Source organism: Pelophylax lessonae (genome assembly GCF_965119305.1).
Source record: "Pelophylax lessonae genome assembly, chromosome: 1".
Taxonomy (NCBI): Eukaryota; Metazoa; Chordata; class Amphibia; order Anura; family Ranidae; genus Pelophylax; species Pelophylax lessonae.
Genome location: NC_138768.1, coordinates 389,889,518 through 389,910,827, shown reverse-complemented (window position 1 = coordinate 389,910,827; position 21,310 = coordinate 389,889,518).

Sequence of the window (21,310 nt, the reverse complement as noted above, 5' to 3'; positions counted from 1 at the left end):
CAAAGTGAAGTAGCCATGACTAGCTATATTCAGCGTTATACAGCATTATACAGTGTTAATCAGTGTTATTCAGCTCTATTCAAATCGTCCCAGCCTATTTTGCATAGTTCTTTAAGTTGAAGTATCCCACTCATTCCCTTCTCCTATCCAAGTTCCAAATAAAACCTAAAAAAACAAAGAAACTGGACTGCTTCTTGTCTGAGGCAAAACACTTGGAAAAAATGCCAGACTGTTCTGTTGTTGCTAATGGTAACCCAGGGGAACCCACACACAGCAGCTCCCATGGGAGTAGTGCTACATTACTTTAAAATAAATAGACAAACAAGGTCTAGAGTTCAGATATAGTTTAGAATTTAGATACTTAAAATAAATAGAAAGGGTAATGAATTGTTAGTTATTACCATGCTACTAGAATGAAAATGCAGAGTGGGTCAAGGTACTCACTCTGCATGTATGGGGCCATGGCAGGACAACAATACTGTCCTTCCTGATTGGCCGGTTAACATTAACTGTCAGTTGGTCAGTTAAAGGAAATAAAATAATTGGTCAGTTAAGGGTACACTTACCTTTAATTGGTTAAAAATATCATATTCAGCCACCTTGAAGCAGAGCAGTGTCCTATAAAAATAAGCAAGTTCCGTTGGAAATATTCATTTAGCGGGAGCAGAGCAAGAAATTTGTTTCTCTTACCTGTCATGGAGTCACTGCTGCGGAAGCTGATGGAGAGAGCCGACGGTGCTGATGGAGAAGCGTGAATGATGCGGTGCCTCTCGATTCCACCAGAGGGTTCGGTTCCATTACAGCCCCGTCTGCAATCTTCGACTCTTTCTGCTGATGCAGTTCCGGTTCCTGTTAACCTTCCATCATACGCAACTTCCGTACTTCCGTTCTTCGTGGCCGTCCTATTGAAGCTGTGGCTGTGCTTGACCCTGGTGACAATTTCCAGAAACGTCATTTCTAGTCATTGGATAGTTCCGGTCAAGGTGGAAGATGTCCGCAGAGGATATCCAAGCGTCCTGGAAGATTTGATTCGGCTCCGGCTCCTGCTCCATCTAAGAACGGCTCTGCAAAAAAAGGAGATTTAATAAAGGTACTGTTAGTGCCAGACCTCCAGTGCCCCCTCCGGATAATTTTCTTCCTTTTCTACAGGACGAAGCATCGGTAGTCGGTCATCAGTCCGGTGTTCCTGAGGTTGCGGTTTTGGTGACGGTGTATGCTTCGCCTGCAGTAACGGGTTTTTTTGAGCCAACAGTCTCCTGCTACCATTGCTGTGGTCAGTGGCGATGCAGCGACAGAAGGTGAGAAAACTGTCAAATGTAGTGATTGCCAAAATTTGTAGTTTTTTCTCTTCTTTATGTACTAATGTGATTTCTCCTAGTATTGATGTAAATGCAGTTGCTGTTAGTGCTGCATCTTTGCGTCAATGTATGAACAATGTTAAAGTTTCTAATATGTGTTAAAATGATTGCTGTAATTCGGTGTGAAATAACATTGTAGCTGTACCTGGATCTTCATGGTCTGTCCCTGGGGTTTCTTTTAAAGAGGCATTGCCTTGCAACATTTCACCATTAGGTTTCCGTTTACCGGATTCAGTTAAAGAGAAGATTTGGAATGGGGATTTTGTTGATGTGCTATCCTTGTTACCTGGTAACAAGCTTTCTAAATTTGATACTGATAAACATACTGAGTATAGGAGTAAAACTCCCCCTCGTTCGTTTAATAATTGGCTACAGGGATTTTGTATCTATTAAAGTATTTTAGGTGAACAACATCCTAACTTATGTAGTGGTCTATTCCAACACTTGGACATAGCGTTGGAAGCCTACAAGAATTTTTCTGGTATGGGTTGGTTTGCTTCTGACAAATCTTTTCGTCAGAAGCTTTCCATACACAAATCTCTAAAATCGGGTCTTAAAGATGTTGGCTTCTGGCCTAATTTGTTGTTGCCACAAAGGCCTGTGAATTTCCAGAAGTCTGCTAATTTTGGGCAACATCGTAAGGGTGTCTGTTTTGGGTTTAATGATAACCAGTGTAAATGGCCTCTTACCTGTAAGTTCAAGCACGAATGTTTGCATTGTGCAGGAACTCACCCTGCAGCCAAATGCTTTAAAAAAAATGTGCTTCTCTAACTGGTCATTCTTCTAAGGAACAGCTTTTTCTCAAAAGCGGAAATTCGGGTGAAATTGGAAAAAATGCTTCCTTGGTTGCAGGCTTACCCAAACAGGGAGGCTGAGGTTCTTTTTAAAGGTTTTTGTTTTGGTTTTAATGTACCTACTTTTTCTGGAAATGGTTGTTTGATTAGGTCTAATCTACCTTATGTTGCTGCATTTCCAGATATGGTTAGATCTAAAACTTTTAAGGAAATTGAAAATGGTAGAGTTGCCGGCCCCTTTTCCAGTCCTCCTTTCATTGATTTCAGGATTTCCCCACTGGGAATTATTCCAAAGAAGGAACCGGGTGAATTTTGTTTGATTCACCATCTTTCATACCTAGAAGGTTTATCGTTGAATGACGATATTGATCCGGCTCTGTGTTCCGTCTCATATGGCACTTTTGAAGATGCCTTGCAGAAGAGCAGAAGTGTGGGTACTGCAGCCTTGATTGCTACAGCTGACATTAAGTCAGCTTTTAGGTTGCTGCCTATTAATCCGGAGGCTTTTAATTCATTAGGTTTCGTTTTTGATGGTGAATTCTTCTTTGACAAATGCCTACCTATGGGCTGTTCGATTTCTTGTTCTTATTTTGAGTTGTTTTCAAGTTTTTTAGAATGAGTGATATCTTCTAAAACTAACTCTGGTGGTATTTTGCATTACCTTGATGACTTTTTTGTTTATTGGTGGGCCTGATTCTTTGGAGTGTTTGTTTCTATTGACAGAATTTCAGATTGTGTGTCAAGCCTTTGGTGTCCCATTGGCTGAGGGCAAAACTGTTTGCCCGACCACTTGCTTAGAGTTCCTAGGCATACAGATTGACACGGTTGCCATGGAATTTAGGTTGCCTTTTGAAAAAATTGATAATATTAAGCGGCTTTTGCGGATTCTTTTAGGTAAAAATAAAGTTTGCTTGAAAGTTGTGCAATCTTTGTTAGGTTTGTTAAATTTTGCCTCTAGGGTTATGCCTATGGGCAGGGCTTTCACAAAACGTTTGTACAGAGCTATTGCGGGTATGTCTCCTTCCAGTTTAATTTTTTTGTCTTCAGATATTAAGGACAATTTTCTAGTATTGTTTAAATTTTTGGAATTTTTTAACTGCTCTTCCATGTGGCAAGATCATTTTTGCTCAGCTGAGGCCTTGTCTTTGTACACTGATGCCTCTGGTGCACATGGGCACAGAGCTTTTTTGGATGGTCATTGGTCTGCAGATTCATGGCATCCTCTTTGGGTCGCTAAGGGTTTGACTAATTGTATTGTTCTCTTAGAATTGTTCCCTGTTGTCGTGGCGTTTGAATTATGGGGTGATCGCTTTTGTAACAGGAGGATTTTGTTACATTCCAATTATAAGGGTGTTGTATTTGCAATTAATTGCTTGTCTTCTCGTTCCTTGCCAGTTATTTCTTTGCTTAGGTATTTGGTGCTTCAATGTTTGAAGTATAATGTTTGGTTGAAAGCTAAATTTGTGCCAGGTTACACTAACTTGATTGCGGATTCTTTATCTCGTCTGCAGACAGAACGTTTTCGCAATTTGGCACCTGGAGCAGATCCTTCGGGCCTCCCTTGCCCTCGTCATCTGTGGGATTTAGTCTAAATAATGTTGATTCTGCAGTACGGAATTCGGTGGCGCCATCCACGTGTAATTCTTACTGCTCAGCATGGTTTTTATGGGTTTCTTTTACGCGTGACAAGGGTTTTCCTTTGGATGTCTTGCTTGGCCTTGGTTATTCTTATTCACATATTATGAAGCTCTTGGCTGGTGTTTCCTTTTTTGCTAAGCTTCATGATGGTCCTTCTTGTCTTCATTACTTTTCAGTTAAGACAGCTTTGAAGGGCTATCGCAAGACACATGCGCATGTGGATAATAGATTTGCAATATCTATATCTCTTCTAAAGGATATTTGTGCAGCTACTGCTGCTGTCTGTTGTTCTGATTATGAGGCCCTGTTGTTCCGTTGTGACTTTTGTTTATGTTATTTTGGAGCATTTCGCATTTCGGAACTTCTGGCCTCTAAGTCCAGTGCGGCTAATGGTTTAGGATATTCTGATGTTTCCATTGTGCGTGATAAATTGCGCATTTTCTTGAGGCGCAGTAAAACTGACCAATTGGGACAAGGACATTGGATTTCTTTGGTACGTTCTCATGATATGAATATTTGCTCTGTTGCTTTGGGTGAGAGATATATAGGTCTTCGGCCTTTATCGTTTTTTCAGTTTTTTATTCATATTGACGGTTTTCACTGACGATTTGTCAGTTTGGCGCTGTTTTAAAGAAGTGCTTATCTTTTTTTAATTTGAGCTATCTTCCTATTTCCTTTCATTCATTTAGAATAGGTGCTGCTACTACTGCAGCTGGTTGTGGGTTTTCTGACTCTTCAATTAAGGCTATAGGTAGATGGCGTTCTGATGCTTTTAAATCTTGCATTAGACCTAATTTTTGCATTTGATTTCAGGTCCATCTAGGACTATTTAGATAATTGGGCATTCCTACATTTTTTGGGCCCACAGAAGACAGATTTGAGAAAATATGGTGAGAACTTAGGATTTTCACAGTCCCTTATATGAACATTTTGGTATGGCAAGAAAGGTATGCGCTGGACTGACTTGTTTTCAACCTTTCAGGAGCTTATTGTTTGCTAGCCTCCTCCGGATGTTGTTGTCATTCATTTGGGGGGCAATGATATCTGTTCCAGAAAAATTATTGATATTATTTTAAGTATTAAAGCTGACTTTTTGTTTTTTAAATCTATGTTTAAGGATTGTGTGTTTGTTTTTTCTGAACTAATCCCCCTTTTGGGATGGTTTTCAGAAGAGCATACATTTTTGGAAAAAAATAGAAAAAGACTGAATAGGGCTGTTGCGAAATTCATGCCTTTTTTTGATGGTTCTTTGTTTCGCCAGGTAGATCTGGAAGGTGGCTTACTAGGTTTTTATAGGTCGGACGGGATCCATCTTTCTGATGTTGCTAATGACATCTTTAACTTGGATCTACAGACTTGCATTGATAAGGCCGCTGGCTTGGTGGTGGTGCCTTGCTCATGATGTATGAGCAAGGCTTGTGGGAATGTTTGTTTAAAGTTGACAAATTTGGGTAGTTTGGGCTTTATGGCTGAGCTAAAAATGTAATATATAAAAGTATGTGTTAGTATTGGCTAGTTCAAGCTCTTTGGCTGAACTACGTTATATATGTAGTGTTTAATTTTTGAAGTAATAAATGGCCTCGGCCAATTATACCAATGCAAGCCTGTGAGTCATGAGTGTATATTATTTATTTATTCATTTAAAAAATGTATAATATTTATTGTGGTTCCGCCTATGGCACCATAACTCAAATATATCTGCAGCAACTCATTATTTTCCTAATGGTGTGCATCAACCTACTATTTTCCTAATTGTGTTAATTGATAACTTTATAGTGGAGGATAGGGGGCTTCTTATAAAGTGACACAGTTTTGTTCCAGGCCCTGGGGCATTACTTGACATACTGCTTTGGGTAACACACAGATGTGTAACACCGCCACTCTATTCTGTTTGGTCAGTACACAGATATGGAACACTGCTACTCCAATCTGTTTGGTCAGTACACAGATATGGAACACTGCTACTCCAATCTGTTTGGTCAGTACACATATGTGTAACACAGCTACTCCATTCTGTTTGGTCAGTACACAGATGTGTAACACTGCCAATCCATTCTGTTTGGTCAGTACACCGATGTGTAACACCGCCACTCCATTCTGTTTGGTCAGTACACAGATATGGAACACTGCTACTCCAATCTGTTTGGTCAGTACACAGATATGGAACACTGCTACTCCAATCTGTTTGGTCAGTAAACAGATGTGTAACACTGCTACTCCATTCTGTTTGGTCAGTACACAGATGTGTAACACTTCCAATCCATTCTGTTTGGTCAGTACACCGATGTGTAACACTGCCACTCCATTCTGTTTGGTCAGTACACAGATATGGAACACTGCTACTCCAATCTGTTTGGTCAGTACACAGATGTGTAACACTACTACTCCAATCTGTTTGGTCAGTACACAGATGTGTAACACTGCTACTCCATTCTGTTTGGTCAGTACACAGATGTGTAAGACTGCTACTCCATGCTGTTTGGTTAGTACACAGATGTGTAACACTGCTACTCCAATCTGTTTGCTCAGTACACAGATATGTAAGACTGCTACTCCATTCTGTTTGGTCAGTACACAGATGTGTAACACTGCTACTCCATTCTGTTTGGTCAGTACACAGATGTGTAACACTGCTACTCCATTCTGTTTGGTCAGTACACAGATGTGTAAGACTGCTACTCCATTCTGTTTGGTCAGTACACAGATGTGTAACACTGCTACTCCATTCTGTTTGGTCAATACACAGATGTGTAACACTGCTACTCCAATCTGTTTGGTCAGTACACAGATGTGTAACACTGCTACTCCAATCTGTTTGGTCAGTTCATAGATGTGGAACACTGCTACTCCTTTCTGTTTGGTCAGTACACAGATGTGTAACACTGCTACTCCAATCTGTTTGGTCAGTACACAGATGTGTAAGACTGCTACTCCATTCTGTTTGGTTAGTACACAGATGTGTAAGACTGCTACTCCATTCTGTTTGGTTAGTACACAGATGTGTAACACTGCTACTCCAATCTGTTTGGTCAGTACACAGATGTGTAAGACTGCTACTCCATTCTGTTTGGTCAATACACAGATGTGTAACACTGCTACTCCTTTCTGTTTGGTCAGTACACAGATGTGTAACACTGCTACTCCAATCTGTTTGGTCAGTTCATAGATGTGGAACACTGCTACTCCTTTCTGTTTGGTCAGTTCATAGATGTATAAAGCTGGATACACACTATACAACTTTTGTTGGCAGATTTCCTTTAGATTTACCTTCAACTATGTAATGCAAGGGCCTGCCGGATTGCATACAAATTGAAAGTGTTTAGATTTGACCTCATTTTATATGATTTTGGTAAATCTAAAGGAAAAAAATCTAAAGACTATTGTCTAGTGTGTATGGCCCATTAGACTGCTACTCCAATCTGTTTGGTCAGTACACGGATGTGGAACACTGCTACTTAAAAGCCTTTTAGAAGCACACAGGTGTGGTACAGTACTAACCCCAACCCTTCAGTTACAATTAGAATTTTATGACATTTGTGTCCATTTTAGCCACAATCAGTAAGTATTTTCGAGAGTCTTTATGTACCAACATCAAAGGAAACAGCTACATGCATAATAAAATTTAGCAACCCCATGCTGTTTAATGAGGCCTCCGTAGCAGGGTATGAAATTGAATTATAAAAACCAAGCTTACACATTTTTATTTAGCTATTCCACAGTCTTCATTTTCACTACATGCTTTCTACATCAATTATTTTTCTCAGTTTATGTAATTTTTTAGAATTTAACATATGATTTCTATAATTATTATGACATTAATAACTCTGTTAACCAAAGTTACAAAATAAATAAAATAAAAAAAATCTGTTTTTCATAAGATGCAATCTTCTTCCTGTTCGTGTAGTGTGTGTTTGTGTTGATAATGAATGCATTACAGAGGGCTTTAGTCATTACACGAACCATTTGTGGGAAGAGAAAATATTTAACAGTGAAACAAAAAAGCCCTTAAAAACCCATTCTATTCTATTGCTGTGTGAATACACTGATTGTGTACATGGGGTGACCGTTTGTGCATAAACTTTTTCAAGCTTTCAATGAGCTATGTAGATTTCAGATTTTTCCATTGCAACTTGGGATTTATGGAAAGGGCTTTGTAGAAAACAATGGATACACACAATATCAATGTTATTATATTTACAATGTATGATTGTGGGATGACTTAGAAAATGGCCTTGGGAAAGTGAATTTAAGCTATAGCTACATATAATATCACAGAAAATGTAAAGTAATATGCATTATTAAACCAGAGGTCAAATAATGAAAGTAAAAATACATGTAGGAAAAATATATACAAAATACATGATAATGGGGATCCATTATTGCTAAAAGTGTGTTCTGTGCATAATATGGAACACATTAACATTCATACGTGTAAAGCAAGTGAATTACCTTTATTCCATATTGCAAACACATCATTGTTAATATATCATTCTGTACATCTCAAACAATTATTGTTTGGTTCTATACCCACTATACTTATGACTGAATATTTATTTGTATGTGTTTTATGGACTTATTGTCCTCCTTTTTTAAATATGTTTCTAATAAAAAAGATAAATTTTTAATAAACTCTCACTATCTTTTTCTATTTTTTGAGATTTGACCTATACAGGGATGTGGTCCTAAGGTTACATAAAATATCAGTTGTTTCAAATATATCTGTACATGGATATCTGATTGCTATTAATGTTTCTAGTATATCAGTAGTTCCACTCACTTTACATGAGACTGAATGTTGGGAGCTCTGACTAAACCATAATATGGAACAAATGTAATGATTGTATAGTATGGAGGCTTGGTTTGTGTGAAAGCTATATAGTTCTAAGGAAGTAACGCTCTGTATGTTATGATGGAAGAATAAAACAGTCTAAAATGTTAGTTTCAATTACAGTTATGTATAAGAAAGTCCCGCGCTATGGAGATCAGGGGAAAGGGGAGAAAAGGCTGCGGCCTCCCTAAAATATAGCCAAAGACTATTTTAAATATGTGAATGGATAGGGGTAGGGAATATGGGGCTGCCCTATGAGTGTTGGGTAACAAAACGAATAATCTCTAGTGTATCACAAGGATAATAATTCTGAGCTTATTAATAAATATAGCTAAATAAAAATGTTTTATACCACAAAAATAAAAAATATATACATCCAGAAGATCAGTAGTAAAGCATAAATTTTATGTGCAATAGTAGCATTTGTAAAGTGCTAAGTGACATAACCTAGTATAATAGCTCCTAGTAGGGTGATTATTGTGGCATAAGGTGCAAACAGTTATAAAAGTGACCAATGTGGTTTAAGGGAGGTAAAGTAAAAAAACTGTAATTTTACTTTCAATAAATTTTTATTGTTTTAAATGCAAGGGAAAAGAATACACAATAAAACAGTGTAGAGAAAGTCCATTGTGGAGTACATGGGTACAACTTAAAAACACAACAAGTGACACAGTCTCCGAAGGGATTCATAACAACATACAACATTTCCAAGTGTTACATTGTCTGCTACGTCCCCGGCCGGTCGGTCCGGGCCAGGCCTGGCTCCGCCCCCTCCCGCCACCCGCAGGGGAACACACTGCGCCGAATGGAGGGGGGGGTCGGTCGTCCAGACCCCAGCCCGTCCCCAACCCCGGTCTCAGGGGAACCATGTAGCCGCAGTATTGCACCAGATGACATAACTACAGTGCATAGCAAGGCCGCTCCAGGCGGCACTGTCAAACCCAACAGGATCCCAAGGGGACCGCGTCTTTGAAAGTATGGATCAACAGAGATACAGGAAAGAAAAAGGAAAAATAGAAAGAGAGAATAGGAGAGTCTGGGAAGGAAAAGAGGGAGTAGAGGGAATAGAGAAGGAGTAAGACAGGGGGGGCAAGGGGAGGGTGGTGTCCAGGTCTGCCACAAAGAAACCAATATAGCCGTGGAGAGGTGTTTCCAGAGGAGCTCACCCTGAGAGCCTCTCATGCTACTGGGGTCCCGCCAGATATCTCATCCAAGGGTCCCAGGTTTTCTCGAATAGGGGTAATTTGTCCTGGAGGATAGCCACCATTCGCTCGTTCACCATGATCCAGGTTAATTTAGCTTTAAGTAGTTCTAGTAATATTACCGGGGATCGCCATGAGTGAGCTATGGTAATCTTGTCTGCCGTAAAAATGAGAGCGACCAAACGTTTAATGTGTTTTGGGGCCATAGTAATTGGTTTACCCAGAAGCGCTTGGATAGGGGATTTAGGCAGGTTAACACCAGTGAGGGAATTTATGAAATTATATACTCAGATCCAGAATCTGCGGACCTTGGGGCAGGTCCACCAGATATGCATGACCGTGCCAGACTGACCGCAGCCCCGGAAGCACAAAGGACCGCCGCTGCCAGCCTGACAGGGACCATGTACCACCTCAGAAGAACCTTATAATTGGCCTCTATCAAAGAGGTATTGATTAGGGATTTTGAGTTCAGTACCGCCAACTGATTCCATTCAGCCCTGTCCATCTCCTCCCCCAGGTCTGCCTCCCATCGAACCATGTATGGTAGTTTAACATCATCATCATGTAGCACTGTATATATTGTGGAGATAAATCCCTTCTGTTTATCAATATTGGTACAAAGGTACTCCATTGGAGTCGAGGTAGTTATATCACTGAAGTTCTTTAGAGAGGAAACATAATGAGAGATTTGAGTATAACGGTACAACTCTCCCTCCGGAAGAGAATATTTGTCCTTCAGTGCAGTTCTGGAGAGAATACCCCTACTATCACATAAGTCTGCTAGACGAAGAAGACCCTTGTTGGTCCACCAAGTGAAGGCTAGGGGACAGAGGCCTGGGGGAAACCGCGGATTGCCCAGTAGGGGCACCAGTGGGGCATGAGGAGATCTGAAACCATGTCGTTTCGCCAGTCGGTCCCATATTCCCAAAGACAGGGACAGGGTGGGACACAGGATCGCGGGGCGGTCCTTTGGCAGTAGCCACAGTAGATGTTCAATGGAATGAGCAGATACATGGCTGGTTTCCAGCTGCATCCAAATCGGGCGGGGTTCCCTAGAGTGGAATCTTATCAAATGGGTGAGCTGTGCGGCGTAGTAATATTTGAGAAAATCGGGGACTCCCAAACCCCCCCTCAACTTAGGTGTATACAGGGTGCGTCTATTTACCCTGGGCCTCTTATCCCCCCATATAAACTGTACAACCTTGTTCTGAAATGTTTTGAGGTCTGGCATGTTAATGGATATCGTCAAGGTTCGGAACAAATAGAGTAATCGTGGCAAAATATTCATTTTCACCGAGTGCAACCTGCCGAACCACGACGGGGGGTTAGACACCCATCTGTTGAGGTCTGCCCCCAGGGTTTTGTATAAGGGAGGGTGGTTGGCTGCATAGAGCGTGGTGATCGAAGATGTCAAATAGATGCCCAAATACGGTAGAGATCTCTCCTGCCACCGAAAAGGGAAAGCACTCTTAAGTGTCGACACAGTGGTGTCATCCAAAGTGAGGTTCAGAGCCTGGGACTTGGAATGGTTCACCCGCAGACCTGAGCAGTGAACAATCCCAAGTCCTGAAGCAAGTTGGGAATTGAAACCAGCGGGGTAGACAGATACAACAGAATATCGTCCACGAAGAGGGCACACTTATGCATCCTGGTTCCGCAGGGAATACCCTGGATGTTTGGATTGAGACGTAATTTGATCGCCAAGGGTTCTAGAGCTAGGATAAACAATAGGGGGGACAAAGGACAGCCCTGACGGGTGCCCCTACGGATTTCCAAGTAATCTGAACTATAGCCTTTAATTGACAATTTCGCCACTGGTTCGCTATATAGAGTCCGCAGCAGTGTGAGGAAAGAAGGCCCGAACCCAAATCTCTCGAGTGTGTGCCACAGGTAGTCCCAGGACAGAGAATCAAATGCTTTATGTAAATCGAGGGACAATAACATACCTTTCCGCCCTCCCTCCCCATCCCAATTAGACTGTAAAGCAGATATAACGTTGATAGCCCGTCTAGTTTGGTCAGAGGCCTGTCTGGTCGGGACAAATCCTACTTGGTCAGGGTGAATGTAGTGTGCTAAAAAAGAATTCAAGCGGGTGGCCAGAATTTTGGTCATAATTTTCACGTCCAAATTGATGAGGGTGATCGGTCGGTAATTCAAACAGTCGCCATGATCCCTACCCGGCTTAGGGATGACATGGATAAAGGCATTGTTTTCGTACCGAGGAATGGGAGAACCGCGTCTGATCTCATTAAAATAAGAACAGAGATGAGGGGCTAGAAGTTCACTGAACTTCTTGTAATAGTGGCCAGAGAAGCCATCTGGGCCCGGGGCTTTGGAGGGGTTAATGGTTTTTATGGCCGATAAGATTTCAAATTCCGTAAATTCCCTGTCCATAATGTCACCGTTTTCTACGGACAATCGCGGAACAGGGAGGTCCCGGAAGAACTCATCCATCTGAGAAGCCTGAGGAGGAGTCGGGGAGGAGTACAGTTTAGTGTAAAAATTGTAAAATTCTTTAACAATCAACTGCGGGTTTTGCGTTCTATTGCCATTGCGAAGTTTCAATTTTGGAAGAGCAGGGGAGAATGGTCGTGGGGTCAGTTTGCGGGCCAGCAAGGTATGAGGTTTGTCGCCCAGGGTATAGTAGCGGTTACCCGACGACCGGAGAGATTTTTCTGCGCGTGTGGTTAAACTTAAGTTGAGGGTCAGTCTGGCGGAATCTATTTTAGGTCGTATGTCAATGTCAGGGTTACGTTTCTGTTCTCTCAGAAGGTCCCGGAGGTCCGACTCCTGCTTATGTATATCCTGGGCTCGTTCTCTCTTTTTCCTAGAAGCTATCTGGAGTAATTTGCCCCTGATTGTGGCCTTATGCGCCGCCCAACGAATCGCAGAGGAAGTGGCAGTAGCAGTATTATCCAGGAAGTATTGGGTTATAGCGCCCTCTACCTCCTTGAAAATAGTCGGGTCATTAAGGAGGGAAGCATTAAGTTTCCAGGGAGCGGGTTTTGGTTTCGTCCAGAGATCGGAGACTGTCATAGCTACTGGTGAGTGGTCCGACCACGGGGTCACTAGTATCTGGGACTTCAAGAAAAACTGTAATTTTAATTAAGAAATACTAATATTAAATATAAAAGATGTAAAAATTGTAGTGTAAACCAAAGAGTGGAGACACAAATGAATATATAAATAAATAAATCCAGTGGTAAATATAAAGTGATTGGTGCAATAGTGTAGTATAAAATTCAGCAGCGTGAAGACGTCTATGACCTACAGCGTAGTTGCGTCACTTCCTGATTCGGGACCTTCATGGAACGCATTGCGTTCTGGAGCTACAACCACTCGGCGGCTTGTCTATACGGTCCCCCCTTACTTGGAATGTTCTTTTATGCGAATTATCTATTATAAAATTGTGAGTACCCATTTTTATGAAGCCTTTGAATAAACCTTTTATTACGGTATTACACTATGTGTCCCCCCCCCTTGTTCATTCACATATGTATTTGCTGGAGTACCTACTAGGAAGAATACTGAGTGCTGAAGGATTAATACCTACCCTCCTACCCTCCCTGGTACCAAGACGTACAGACGTAGGAAGAGTACTTAGGACCCACAGGACCAGCCATCTCCACGCTGTGGTATACAGCCTGTAATATACCCCTGCCTAACACCCCTGTGTGGGGTTGGGCACTCTGGTGAGTGCAGTCTATTTTATTACCACCCTGTGCATCCTCTTTTCTAAGAAGAGTTTGGATTGAACAAAGATTGAACACCACCACTTATGGACAATTATTTATGATTGAAACACTGAGCATCTTATAATTTCCACTGTGCATAAGTTTATTTGCACCTTATTAACCCGTCGTGCACTTATATATGTAATACAGTCCACCTGGCACTTTATATATATATTTTTATACATATATTTATTACACTATTGCACCAATCACTTTATATTTACCACTGAATTTATTTATTTATATATTCATTTGTGTCTCCACTCTTTGGTTTACACTACAATGTTTAGATCTTTTATATTTAAAATTAGTATTTCTTATTTAAAATTACAGTTTTTTTTTACTTTACCTCCCTTAAACCACATTGGTCATTTTTATAACTGTTTGCACCTTATGCCACAATAATCACCCTACTGGGAGCTATTATAATAGTTTATGTCACTAAGCATTTTACAAATGCTACTATTGCACATACAATTTATGCTTTACTACTAATCTTCTGGATGTAAATATTTTTTATTTTTGTGGTATTAAACTTTTTTATTTAGCTATATTTATTTATAAGCTCAGAATTATTATCCTTGTGATACACTAGAGGTTATTCGTTTTGTTACCCAACACTCATAGGGCAGCGCCATATTCCCTACCCCTATCAATTACAGTTATGTTATTACAAAATTTGGGAAACATGCTAATGCAAAGATCTGTGGTCATGGGGATGGAACACTGTACACCATAGAAATCACTTTTATCGCATAATGACCTCTTACTTATAATGTACAGTATAAATATAGTCAGGATATCACCAGAATATTGGTCAGCCATACAATGTTTTTATGTGATTTTATGAAACAAACTCCTAGTCTACAATGTTCCAAATGTTACATTATTATTACCCACGGTAAAAGGTTGTCTTTCCACACTTGATCACATTAGGATAAATAACAGAAGGTTACCTTTCAAAGAGCTGATTTTCTAGCTTCCCCAACTGGCAGGGGCCATTATGAGGAAGTTTAATTCTCCCTTTTTGATTTTTCATTAAGGTTACAATAAGGTGATTGCAGCTGAAGGACTGGGACTCGTTAAGAGTTCATGACTGGGGAGTAGAGCCAGGAATTGCAGTGGTAAGGGGTTACCAATAGTGTCCATAATAGATATCAGAAAAAGGTGGGTAATTCATCAAACCATTGCCTAGAAATTGTTAGAACTATTTGTCTTGAACGTTTAGATCATTTCATTTTCAGAACAAATCACATTATCCAAGTCAGTGAAGGGCAGGGGCCCAGAATCTAAGGATCCACCTGGTGTTATTTAGAGCACCCCATAAGGAGTAACAGCCTTTACTGCAGACGGCTCCCAGGTTGAGACCCTTGGTTATGCCTAGACTGACAACATCTGACGCCAGGCAAAACAAGTCAAAGTACAGATTTGTGAGGAGAGATTAAGGTCAAATAAGCAAAAGGTCACAATTGGTGGCCTTCATTGGCGTGACCTCGACCTGTGACAGACATCAGAGACTTTTGGGTAGATATGGAAAAGAAGATCTGGTAATCTATACCATATGATAATAAAACTGAATTCCTTCTCCTAGACTGTAATGGGTATCGGGAGTAAGTGTAAAACATTTTTCCTACTCATGAGGAGAAATATTAATTTGAAGTTCACTCTCCCATGCAGATGTATATTTGGGTAACTTTTTGTGAGCCAGGGAGGAAAAAATCAAAATTGCATGAGACATAGCATAGAGTGTTGTGTATCATTAATTCATCAAATGTTGTTGGGGGGATGATTGAAGTTTGGGCCCCCAGCTACCTGATCAAACCGAAGTGGTGCTTAGGAAATCCAGAAATGTAAAAAATCTCAAAGCCCCGCAACAAGCCGACTCATTTGAAAGTTGTCTCTATCTGTAGTATGCCTACCATTCTGGCACTCAAAGGAATGTTATATTGCAAGAAAGTTAAATGCTTAACTTGCACTTTTGTCAATCATGGTCAGTGATCCTTTAAAGACCATTATGGTAATTCTTATGGATTGTTTTACTTGTTCCTCCCCCCTATGTGATTTATTGTATTATCTGTTACTGTGGTTTACAATATGTGGGCAGGACAATCAGACCACTCCATATCCAGTTTAGGAAACACAGGAGGAATGTAGAGAGTAGTTCCCAAAAGTTCAGTTCATTTAGGCATTGCCTCACAAATCTTGAAAAAGATCTCAGTGACCTTAAAGTGTTAGTAATGTAAGCTATTTCGGCATCCCTCTCGGAAGGTGAATGTTTAAAAAAAAAAAACCCTTTGAGCCAGAAAAAGTTACTGGATTTTTAATTAATTTAAATTTTTTTTATTATACCTGATGTAATATTCATTATGTATTACTGATTTCATACCTACAGTATGTGTAGATCAGTGTCTCTCAACCTTTTTCCAGTCAACGCACCTTTTAAAATTCTGCACAGTCTCAAGGCACCCCATTCTAAAATGTAGACATCTGAACTATTCGTTTTACATCGCAGCAGCATCTACACACATAAGACACCCAACATTAAAGGGGATAAATTCTTTCAAAGCAAATACACTTTTGAACAGTGCTAATAACTAGTATCCCAGCATTTCTTCTTCCTTAATTTCTCTCCCTCATGCAGCTGACATGACCTCATTGCTGACAGAGAGGGAAAGGGAGGTCAAACAAGGATGCTGTGCAGGCACCCAATATCCTCCTTTAAAACAAATGACATCAGCGATTGTTGGGACGATGAAGGAGATTCCAGCACACAGGCAGTTATTCTAGGAGAGCTAGACAGGGCTGTAGAAGGTCATTAACCCAGCAGGACCAGTATCTGCACCTTTGTGCAAGGAGGAAAATGATGAGCACTGCCAGAGCCCTACAAAGCTACCTCCAGCAGGCCACTGGAGGGAATGTCACTGACCAAACAATCACAATAGACTTAATGAGGGTGGCCTGAGGGCCTGCCGTGCTCTAGTGGGCTCTGTGCTCACTGCCTGGCACAGTGGAGCTCGATTGGCATTTGCTATTGAATACCAAAATTGGCAGGTCTGCCACTGGTGCCCTGTGCTTTTCACAGATGAGAGCAGGTTCACCCTGAGCACATGCGACAGATGTGAAAGAAACCGTAGAAGCCATGGAGAACGTTCTGCTGCCTGTAACTTTGTTCCTCCTGGTGCACGACAATGCCTGGCCTCATATGGCAGCCAGTTCCTGGAGGATGAAGGAATGGATACCATTGAACACCTCTGGGACATTATGTTTCGGTCAATCTGATGCTGTCTGTTTAGAAACTTAGCGATGCCCTGGTCCAGATCTGGGAGGAAATACCCCAGAGCATCATCTGTAGTATCGTTAGGAGCATGCCCTGACGTTGTCAGGCATGCATATAAGCATGTGGGGGCCAAATAATCTACTAAGTACCTTTTTGAGTTGCTGCAATGAAATTTCAGGAAAATGGACTGCTCTGCTGCATCATTTTTTTCCCCGCAACCAATGCGCATGACAGGAGAGTGTGACCAGCTCCCAAAGGGTCCAGTTCTCACAGCTCCGGGATGGCCGCGGTCTGCAATGGAAAAGGGTCCTGTGCATCCTCGGGTCCATTTAAGGTGCAAATTCAGCCAAAAATGCGAACCTGATTCGCACCTGAAACAGAGAACAGGGATGCACTGGACCCCCTGCTGTGAGCCACCTCCGAAGCTAGTGTGAACCCCCCCAGCCTCATACTGTAGTGCAAACATGCATTGCTAATATTAGTGTGGTGACTGTGCTCTGAATTCAGGAGCAGAGTAGCAACCTTGCCACAGCCTCATAGGATGCTGGATTAGGTGGACTTTACTTGCAGGTATTTGAGGGTGTCTGCAGGGGATTAAGAGTAAACTGTAAGTGGAGATGCATGTCTAATTAAGTGTTTCAGCAGTGTTGGTTTTTAATGCTAAGCCATAGTTTTACTTTTAATAAAGCAACATAGCACACACTTGTGAAACTATGTTCTATGTACGATCAAAAAACATAGCACTAATTAATTTACAACAAATCTATGAGTTCATAATTATCATACTAAAATTCCCAAAAAATCATCATCATAAATGCAAAGTCAAAGGCATAACACACAGGATGCCAAACAAATGCCAGGTTAGCAAAGATTTTAAACTGTGATTTTATAAAAATAAATAATAAAATAAGGGTTGTAAAAAATATTGTAAATACCTGTAAATGGTAATTTTTTGTCTTTTTGTCCCATTGCCAGTCTCTGCTCCTTGTCACATCATTTCACAATCTCTTGCTACTGCTGACTACACTGTTTTTTTAATTATTAGAAAACCTTCTACAATTTACATATGGGGCAACTTGCCCTGCCTGCCAAATTATCAAAATCTATGGCATATTAGGTCTCAGTCCAGAAATGCATTAGAAGTACCTTTTTAAAATGTAAACATAGGGGTTATTTTTATCTTTACTTAAGTGATCTACAATAGCAAGATTTAATGAAGTGTAGTCGTCAGGTAATATCTGCTGTGGAATTATTCTACGTTTTATGCTCTATGTTATATGAAATCGCTTCTTATTTTGGCTGTAATCTGCAACACCGCCTGCTAATAAAATGATTTTTGGCTATTTATTCCTAATTACTGGAATATTTTTCTGACTGCTGTCTAAGAGGGGATATCCCACCATGACAGAAAAAGGACAGGTTTGTCCTTTATGGTATGATGGACTTCATAATAAGCATCAGGTTGTTGGAATTCTGAGTGAGATCTCTCACATTTTTATGACCAAAAATGCATGATATGGTATGATATCTCCATGATACAGCTCCCCAAAAAATGATTTCCTACAGTTTGTCCTCTATGGCATGATGAGCCTCACGATAAGGTTGCATTATTGCATACCTTTTTGCAAGCATGTTTCTTCTGATACATGCGTTTTTTTTTTAATCTTTTCTTGAGGCTCAACTACTATAACTGTGGAATAGACAAACCGCAGAGTTATTGCTGTATCTTTGAACCCTTTTCTTTTTGTCTTTTCTCTTTCAGAAAAGTTATTTTGTCAGTTGGTTTTATGAATTTTCTTCTCCTGCTGTTTACATGCACTTTACATATGTTCTGGGTTTGGTATATATATATATATATATATATATATATATATATATATATATATATATATATATATATATATATACACCTACTCACATACTTTTTTTTGGTTTTAAAAGTATCACTTTTTTGAATCCTATATGGCCAAAGGAAGCAGACTTCTTTTCACATCCATGCATTTTTTTTAGTGTGTGCGTTCAGAGGGAGGACTAAATGAAAGAGAAGGTGAAGGGGAATTTTCAACTGCTAGGAAATCTTACCTGCGATGAGTTTTTAATAATTCGCTAATCTTGTCATATAAATAACTTGGTCTCCGCTTGAGAGTTTATGGTTTGATAAAGCACGCTTAGTTGTGTGAAACGCGTCAACCTTGTGTCCCCTGCATGATGCCTGTTACATCCTGTGCCTTTTTTTTTTTTTTTTGTTACTTTATTAATAAATTCTGATTGCATCCTATGGGAAGTGCGACCATTCCACTACTCTTCTCACAATGGGATATCCCACCATGTTGGAGAAGTAAGTGAAGAAAAATCTCCCAAATGGTTTACAGACAGCAAAAAAAAAAAATAAAATCTTAAAGGGGTCTAAAAATATAAGTAAAGGAAAAACGTATTAATAAGTGGAGAGGGATTAGAACACCTGTCATGTTTTTATTGTTATTTGTGCCCTAGTTAGTGAGATCCACGCTCTCTAAATACCCTGTTTACCATTATCACTGAAAGTGAAAGTAATAGAAAATCACAAAATGTGGGTTGTCCCCAAAACAGTAAGGCCCTTTCATATATGCAGACTGTTTGTTCATTCTTCATCCATCCATTGATGGATCTCTATGGACAAATGATGTAAACAAATGATCATCAATTTACATCAGTTTATATCCACATCTGTCAACATCCCTTTTTTGGAACAGATGAAAGCCCCATTTTTGTTCCATTAAAAAAACCGAACAGATGAAAAACAGATGTAAACGGACAAAAAGGTCAGTTTTTGCATTGGATTGAATGTAAAAAAAACTGTTGAGAAACTGTTACGATACTGATGAAAAACTGATGTAAACTTCATCTGTTTTTTATTCGAAAAAACGTGTCTGAACTAATGAAATGAACGATCCGCATGTGTAAAAGGGGCCCTCCCTTTGTCAGACTCCGCTTGCTCAGCAGAGAATCGCTCAACTGATCCATGTTAAGCAGGCGGATGACAGGTCCATGCCTGCTCACTGTGCAGAGCGGAGACAGACACAGTCTTGCTCTCCTCTATGGGGAAATTGGGTGATCAAATCTGCCCACAAAATCCAGACGGATGGTGGTCCTGTTTTCCATCCTTCTGGATTTTTCGGGCAGGATCGGATAGTGGCATGTGTCCACTGACATCCGCCGCTTGATAGGAGAGAGTGCAAGGTCCAATAGAGGTTCGCCTGAAAAACAGACTGATTAGGTCCACCTAAAAAACTTGATCGGGCTCGCTATTGAGCCTCGCTACTGCATCCATTGACACAGACATCGTGGCTCACTCCCTTGTCACTGGCTTTTATTGACAGCACTGGGAGCCAGTGGCTCCTAGTGCCCCAGCAAAGTCAATGAGACCCGGAAGTGAGGAGAGAAAAGAGCTACAGACGTGTACAGCGCTGGATCTAATGTAGGCTCAGGTAAGTAAAAGCTGATGCCTAAACATTTTTTTACAAGGGAATGCATTAAGGTAAAACATATTTAGGCTTTAGAACCACTTTAAATAAACTTTAAGAGCATCCTACTTACTTTAGTTGTTGATTTATCTAAAGGTGATTTTTAACACATCTAAAGAACATGTAAGCAGGTGCAAAACATCTCAAATGGTTTTTGTCTAAAAGATTAGTATTGCATACTTAAGGTCATTTATGCTCTTTGAGAAAATTAGCAATATCTGTATTTCATTTAGAATAGTGTGATAAATAGCTTCCATAGTCCAAAGTACAGCACTTAGCATGTAATGCAATGTTCTGCTCCTGGCTATACAGCCAATGCCAGTACAGGTGTCTGTCTAACTGAAGTGTATTACAAAAGCCCTTTTCAATGCCCAGAAAGTTTGATGTATTTACTTTACATATGACTCTGTGCCTTCCTACTTGGTTATTTTGGAATTTAGTCAATTGTCTTATTTAGACAAAACATGGGTTCTACATACAGGCCCCCAATTTTATTAGGAATGTTGAGATATAAGAGTTTGTGGAAATATATGTAATGTGGAGCACTATGTCACATTTTAAAGCAGAACTCCATCCAAAAATAACCAGATAAAAATGAATAGCTCATTAAATGATAAAATAACAAAATTACTTTCTGCTGCAATATTAAGCTTCAATCAAGCACTTTCCTTTGCAGTATTATTTTTCTGCCGCTAGATGTCATCAGTCTGGTCGGTAGCATCATTCAATCCATTTTCTTTAAGCCAAGTTCATCCTGGACCTCTACAAGCTTTAAACTGGACAGTGAAAGGAGAAGCATCGCAGTGATAAGCTTATCTCTATGTCACTCTGCTTGCTCCTTCTAACAGCATTCTTCTTATCAGCACATGAACTGATGGGCTGTTTGTGCTGCTTCTTACTCTCACAATACAGCTTTGCTATTCAGGGACTGCAAGAGGCTGATACCATGAAAAATAAAGCTATCAGCACTGATTGC